Genomic DNA, 8,157 nt, shown 5'->3' with positions numbered 1-8,157 from the left:
GTTGTTTTCTTTAGCGATTTCAAGTTCCTTGTTTTACGTTAAACTGAAACTTCTTGAGTATCTTTCCACACATTTATCCCGTCTCAGCAGAGACACTTCCACCTGTAAAAGTAGTCACATCATATACTACCTCTGAGGTAATTTCTGCACAAAATTTTATGTGGTCGTAACAACCACTGTGTGTACCCATTCAAACCATGGCAGAGAGCAGAGTAGACCACCTAGTGGCAGAAAAATTGGGGCATAACAACCAATGTATTTTCCTCTCCAAACTGTGGCAAAGAGCAGATAGACAACCCAATGGAAGAATCCACTGCTGATCAATGGCTGCTTCACAACCCATGTCACATGGATCCTCCCAACCAACATTAGATTCTCTGAATGATGTATATGGAAGATGTACTTGCAGCACATCTCTTGATTCTGCACTCCTCCTTGGTTAGCCCTGCCCCACACCAACCTGAGCCCTATGTCCGTACCTTCATCCATCCTACACCCACACACTCTTCCCCAAGGTCCCTCACCACTCAACTCTTGCAGATTGTTAGTGCTATGCAGAACTCACCCTGTCTGTGCCTGGAACAGGCTCACCAATGCCACATTTATCCACCACACACCTGCTACCTCTCCCTCCCAGCTATCAGCCTTTCGCCCCTCACCCTCTCCACCTGACACATGTTTCAGGTTCATCACAGTTGAGTTACAGTGATAACATTTTAAACAGTGCACTGGTCAATTCAGTAGTGTCTGAAAGGGACCAATCTTAATTTAATTAACAAACATTAGGATAAGTCTTTGATACCTATACTTGACAGTATTATAATATTTGATTTATATTCTTACAATTAGCAAAGGAAACAAAGTTTGTTGAATGGCTATAATTACAGACAATATTGCAATATATAAATATCCAAAACCAATGCACTGTAAAGCAATTTAAGTAAGAATAACATTCATTTTAGTTTGATAACAACCACTGTAAGTATAAGGAACATGAAGGTCACTGAATCAATACAGGAACACAAATTGCAGATTTTCTTATTAAAAAAAAAAATTAACTTTCTAAAGATTTATAGTCCATCAGGAAGCTTAGAAGGCAGAGTGTCCAGATTACATTTCATTTCATGTCAAACTTGCTGGATTGAGTTGTTATTGAAATATGAAGTTCAGGTTTTGATAGTGTATATAGAACAACAGTGATCTAAATTAAATTGTGACAAAATAAACAGTCTTGATCACAAAAACAGATGATGTACTATTAATGGTGTCTGGTTCCAACCTAGATAGATCTTCTTCAGACCATACAACATATCTGAAAAGTTAAGATAAATTTTCTTAGAGACAGATTGGAAAATTTTCAATACATAAGCAGTATACTTAAAAGCCAATAAAAATAACAATAAAGTAGAAAAGTACTCATTCCCTTTAGTGATCCACAGACACACTGAGTGGGGCCATACTGTCTGCTGGAAGGTTCATTCATCAACAACAGATTAGTGTAAAAGCACTAAGACTTATAAAGGCGAAGTCCCACCTGTCATATAGTGCATGATCGCTGGAGGCACGAGTGAGAAGGAAATTCAATGGTTATATATGTAAACACATTGAAAAATAGGTGAGTAGTTTAAAAAATTGAAATATATATGTAAGTATGTTAAAATAAATCAGTATTAATTGTCTGACACACTCAATACTTGTAACAGAATAAGAGAAGAATAGAAAGGATAACCAATAATACTTGGGTACTGTATAGGCAAATGCCTCCTATGGACAATACATGAAAATAGTAGACTGTAAAACCATTGTCAAATACTTTAGGAAATTAGATATTAATGCAAAGATGTATTCAAATGGCACAACCAGTTTCTATGAAGACAAGCAGCCTCGAGTCCGCTGATGAAATGCATCCATGGTTGGGTAGACATCCATTGAAAGATGTACCAACAAAGGATGGCACCGGTCCCCATGGAGATGAGTGGCCTAGAGTCCACCAATGAAACACATCTGTGGCAGGGCAGATGCCCATAGAAAGATGTTCTGACAGGGGAAACATCAGTCATCTCAGGATTTAAAAGATAAACAACTCTACTGTCTATTTGACAACTTGTTATAAAAAATTACTCCATTTGGTTCTTTTAGTATTTAAAAAAATCCTGATGTTATCGTCATGTAGCATTTGATGTCTGCATATAACCACACCCTGTGACACGCACATTATGTGTATGCCCACCACATGACCCACACCAGTTCATAGCATAGTGTGGGCATTATCGTTGTGAGTGGAGCAGTGCAAACGGGATGATGTTACTCACATTGGAGGAGTGGGTGTTCATTGTGCAAAAGTTGTGTGAGAACAAAGTCATGGAAATGGTGTGGTCAGTTGTTTGCTGAGAAGTTTAATGGTGTCGAAGTCCCAGGGAAGAATGCATGCTATGCGTAGTGAAGAAATGATATCAGATACAATCCGATATCATTTCAAAATGAGCTCACGCATCAGCAAATGTCCCTGTAGTTCATGAGAAAATGCTTCAGAGTCCTATTGAATCAACCCAATGCCTGTCGCAAGGGACCGGCATGTCATGTTCATCATGCAGACAAATACTAACCTAGACCTGCTCTTTGAGCCACTTTTATGTACCCCACCCTGTACAACTGACAGTCAATAAACTATTAATTTTTTTCTGATCAGTTACTGGTTAATTATTTTATAAAACGGCATCAGCTTATAGCGGGCTATATGGTACGTTTTACTAGAATTGTACTTATGTTACCATCTTAAGTCAATAATCTGAAAGGACTTACCAAACAAAAGCGCTTGCATGTTGATAGACACACAAACAAACACAAATATACAAACAAAATTCAAGTTTTCGCAGCCAACGGTTGCTTCATCAGGAAAGAGGGAAGGAGAGGGAAAGACGAAAGGATGTGGGTTTTAAGGGAGAGGGTAAGGAGTCATTCCAATCCTGGGAGTGGAAAGACATACCTTAGGGGGGAAAAAGGACAGGTATATACTAGCACACACACACATATCCATCCGCACATACACAGACACAAGGAGACATTTGTAAAGGCAAAGAGTTTGGGCAGAGATGTCAGTCGAGGCGGAAGAACAGAGGCAAAGATGTTGTTGAATGACAGATGAGGTATGAGTGGCGGCAACTTGAAATTAGCAGAGGTTGAGGCCTGGTGGGTAACGAGAAGAGAGGATATACTGAAGGGCAGGTTAATAATCTGTGATACCTTTCATCTCCATAATGACTAATGGCATCTCATGGTGCCATGTCATTGAGTAAACCATTACCTAGCTGCAGACGGTATGTTTATTATTGAGTTTGAGGCCAGTTATTTCTAAGGGCACAATTACGACATTGGCTCATTGTGATGATTTTGTCTTTATGGTGTATGAAGGTGTCCTCTATGGGCACATTTTCAGATGGATGCCTTCCCTGCTGCAGATATGTTACATCAGTGGACTCTTGGCTGCTTCTCTCCATTGTGGCGGATCTGCTGTCAGTATATCTTTGAATGGATATTAGCCCTACCATGGAAATATTTCATCAGTGGACTCTAGGCACTCATCTTCATGGTGACTGGTGGTGTCATTTGAATACATCTTTGCACTGCCGTCTAGTTCACTACAATCTCTAACAAAGACTTTACTGTCTATTATTTCCACTCATTCCCCTAGGTGACAATTCCCTTTGCAGTAGTTGATTTCTATTGATTATCCTTTTCATTCTCCAGTTATTTTATTACATATGTTTAGTCAGTCTGACAATTAGTAATGATGTACTTCAACACACTTATGAACATTTTTTGATTTTTTTAAACTACTCATTTATATTTTTCAATGTATTTACATACATTCCCATTTTATTTTCTTCTTGTTGGTGCTTGCTGTATAGTGGACAGAGCTTTGCCTTTAACTCACAGCACTGTTGTGCTTTTCAGTAGTTGACAATTTGGCCTTGTGGCAAACAGATTGGCTTGACTCAGTCTCCCTGTAGATTACTGGAGGGTATAAATATTTTAGTATTTTATTGTAATTTGTATTGTCTTTTCTGTATACTGTTTATGTGTTTAAAAGTTCCCAATCTCCTTCCAAGAAAACTTACATTAAATTTTCAGAAATGTCATGGTCTGAAGATCTGTGTCAACTGAAACAGGTCCCCATTAATAAAACACCTTTTGTTTTTTGTGATCAAGACTGATTATTTCTTCATTGCAATTAATAATTTCAAAACACACACAGCTTACAATATTGTTAATAACAGATTTTTGTTTGGATTTTTACGTTTTTAATTTAATACTTAAAAAGACAGAAAGACATGTTTTGACAAAAACACTTTAAAACATATATTGGGCAAGTATGTTTCAAAACATTCAAATTGCCTTTACTATTAAATGCAAAAATTTAATTCCATAAATAATGGATTTTTTTCTTGAAAATACATAACATCTGATCCATTTCATCATAATTATTGTTTTCCACTGTTTGCATAAGTAGGATCGACTGTAATCAACCCTGTGGTATCAGGAGTAAGTCAGCTATTTTGGACACTGAGACACAAATATGTAGTTGGTGTTTTGCTCTAATGCTGACCAGACATGTTTGTAATGTGCCTTTCTATGTCAAGTATTATGCAGTTGTGGCTGCCATTGTGAAACGTTTTGTTTCTATGAGTCTACCAGCAGAAAAAATGGAAGTCATTAACTGAATAATACATTGATCATTTTATTTGAAGTTTCACAAGAACCTATTATACAATACATTGACAAAAGAGAATTGGATCATGGAGCTATCAACAATGCATTTCACCACTAAATATAATCCAAAGACAAAGATAATAACTCCAATAAATGAAAGGACAATGTACCTATATCCCGTAACACACAAAGAAGTACAAATGGCTGTCAGCAAACTAAAGAGTAAAATGACCCACAGATTTCATGGTATCCCCGACAAAATTATTAAATATAGCATGGATAATGTTGTCTCCCAACTTGTGGAGATAATTAATGACACCTTCTAAACTGGCGTGTTTCAAAGTACACTTAAGCAGTCAACAGAAATACCAGTTTATAAAAGTGGTGACAAGTTTGACATTAAAAGTTTCAGACCACTATCATTATTGTCTGTATTTTGGAAAATAATTGAAAAAATAATGCACAACAGATTGCTAGACTTCCTAACCAAAGATAAAATTCTTGTAAATGGACAGAATGGTTTCAGAAAAGGCAAATCTACACAAACGGTTGTCTTAAATTTCCCAAAACTTGTTTACAAAGCTGTTGAGAACAAGGAACTGGTTTGTGTGTTGTTTTTGGACCTTTCTAAACTGTTTCATCTTATAAATCATAATCTACTGCTGTTAAAACTTTATAACTATGGTGTCTGTGGTATTTCCTATGAGTGGTGATAGTCATATTTAACTGATAGGAAACAAGTAGTACAAATTTCTCAGGATGGAAATGTGTACCATTCTGAATATAAGAGAGTTAATTATGGGGTGCCCAGGGCTTGGTACTGGGACCATTGTTATTCTTGATTTTTATTAATGACTTACCACAACAGTTTTCAGCAGCTGATACCATATTATTTGCTGATGATACCAGCTTCACTACTGAAGTGAATAATGGTTATGACATGCAGCAAAAAATTGACAAAACAGCAGAAATGGTAGAAAAATGGTTTAAATATAACTGTCTAGTTGTCAATTAGAAGAAAATTGTATGGATGAATTTCAACCACATTAAGAACAAAAATACTACCAATGTAAAATTCACATTATCAAATAGCCAAATTCACCAAAAGAATCACGTAACATTTTTGAGATTATGGGTGGATGAGTATCTAAGATGGGAAAAACATGTAGAAATGCTTATACAAAAAATTAAGCAAGTACTGTTATATATAAAGAGTGCTTAAGGATTGCTGCAATACCAAAGCAGTGTTAAGTGCTTATTACGCATACATGTGTAGTCTATTCAAGTACGGTATAGCGTTCTGGGGAAATACCTCTTTTGCAAAGCCATCTTTTAAGCTCCAAAGGAAAGCTGTAAAGTTAATAAGTGATGTTGCTTACAGAGCACCATGTAAGGAATTAAAAATCATGACCTTACCATCTACATTTATAACTGAAAGCATCTTCTTCATTAAAAACCATCAAGTTTCACTTTGAACAGTGAGATCCACAATTATCAAACAAGGAACAGAGATGACTATCATAGAGATGTGAACAGAAAATCAATATATCGGGACAGTGCTGTTTACAAACCAAAAGTTCTGTACAGTGCATTACCAAATAGCATTTAAAATATACCAAACATAAATACATTCAAAAAAGAACTAAGAACCTACTAATAAACAACAGCTTCTACAGTATTAATGAATATGTCGAATTTTGCTCAAAGCTGTAGGTCCACTTCATAAGTCTCTAAACAAAAATTCGTAATTATCAACCATTCCTACATACAATCGAACTTCTTTTGTCCATGCATGCATCTAATTATGCACATAGATTTTGTGCCATATGTTACTATGTCTAGTTAACTAAACTACTGGTATTAAATAGCTTTTGTAAAATCAACCATGGGGTTTTGCTAGCTTTTATTCTATCTGTATGTATGTACGTATATAATTTTATAATCAAATTAAGCAGAACAGTGTTACACGTGTTGATAAACAATGATAAGATTTTGTACATGATGTAAATATGTGATATTTTATACTGTTCTGTGTCTTGACAAGTCCAATATGAGGAATGTGATAATATGGGCATTAAACAAATAAATAAAATAAATTGCATATGATACATACTCGATGAAAGCTAAGTACATTCTTCATTGGAATCACTCACTTTTCTCAGATTTGGAGGTCATTGTCTTAATATAGGCCTAATGCAACTTACCAGATTCAAACTGAAAACTTTGTTATCTTGTTCCTGTGAAATTGTATGGGCAGAGGTCATTGTTGGCAACCAGAATAAAATAATAATTGGATCCTTTTACTGACCTCGCAATTCAGATGATACAATTGCTGAAAAGTTCAAAGAAAACTTGAGTTTGATTTCAAACACATACCCGACTCTCACAATTATAGTTGGTGGTGACTTTAATTTACCCTCGATATGTTGACAAAAATGCATGTTTATTTCCGGTGGTACACATAAAACATCATCCGATATTGTTCTAAATGCACGATCTGAAAATTATTTCAAGCATTTAGTTCATGAGCCCATGCGAATAGAAAACGGTTGTGAAAATACACTTGACCTCTTAGCATCAAATATTCCTGAGTCAATAACGAGCAGTCATACTGAATATTGTAACCCCAAATCATCCAAAAGTAAACGAAAAATATTCCTATTAAAAAAAGCAGATAAAAATTCACTTAACGTCTTCCTGAGAGACAATCTCCAATCCTTGCAAAGTAATATAAGTGTAGATCAGATGTTGCATGAATTCAAAGAAATAGTATCAGCAGCAATTGAGAGATTTGTACCAAATAAATTAACAAACGACGGAGCTGATCCTCCTTTGTACACAAAATGGGTCAGAACACTGTTGCAGAAACAACGAAAAAAACACCGGCAAATTGAAACAGAAGCAAAATCTCTAAGATTGGTGATCTTCTACAGAAGCTCGAGATTTGGCGCTGACTTGAATGCGAGATGCTTATAATAGATTCGACAACGAAAGTTTGTCTCGAAACCTGGCAGAAAATCCCTGCGAGGTACGATAGCAGCAAGACACAATCAATCAATACCGTCTCTCTGCGTTAGCAATGGCGAGATACCATCGAAGACAGTACTGCCAAAGCAGAGTTACTAAATACAGCCTTCCGAAATGCTTTCACAAAAGAAGACGAAGTAAATTGTCCAGAATTCGAATCAAGAACAACTGCCAACGTGAGTAACGTAGAAGTTGATATCGTTGGAGTATTGAAGCAACGTAAATCACTTAATAAAAGCAAGTCTTCTGGTCCAGACTGTATGCCAGTTAGCTTCCTTTCAGATTACGCTGATGCAATAGCTCCATACTTACAAATCATATACAACTGGTCGCTCTACGAAAAATCCGTACCCAAGGACCGGAGAGTTGCACAGGTCACACCAATATTCATGGAAAGTAGTAGGAGTAATTATCTAAATT

General features: G+C 36.1%; 1 long non-coding RNA gene across 1 annotated transcript; it reads right to left on the bottom strand.

The window, feature by feature from the left end:
* Nucleotides 1-1,142: 1,142 nt before the first annotated feature.
* On the bottom strand, nucleotides 1,143-7,744 carry LOC126452443 (uncharacterized). Its single transcript, XR_007584616.1, has 4 exons — nucleotides 7,397-7,744; nucleotides 7,127-7,207; nucleotides 6,915-7,042; nucleotides 1,143-1,312 (listed from the first exon to the last, which is right to left on the bottom strand). It is a non-coding gene; the product is annotated as an uncharacterized LOC126452443 (long non-coding RNA).
* Between the last annotated feature and the right edge of the window lie 413 nt (nucleotides 7,745-8,157).

This window comes from Schistocerca serialis, unplaced genomic scaffold (genome assembly GCF_023864345.2).
Source record: "Schistocerca serialis cubense isolate TAMUIC-IGC-003099 unplaced genomic scaffold, iqSchSeri2.2 HiC_scaffold_863, whole genome shotgun sequence".
Classification (NCBI taxonomy): Eukaryota; Metazoa; Arthropoda; class Insecta; order Orthoptera; family Acrididae; genus Schistocerca; species Schistocerca serialis.
This window is presented reverse-complemented; position numbering and strand designations above follow the sequence as displayed.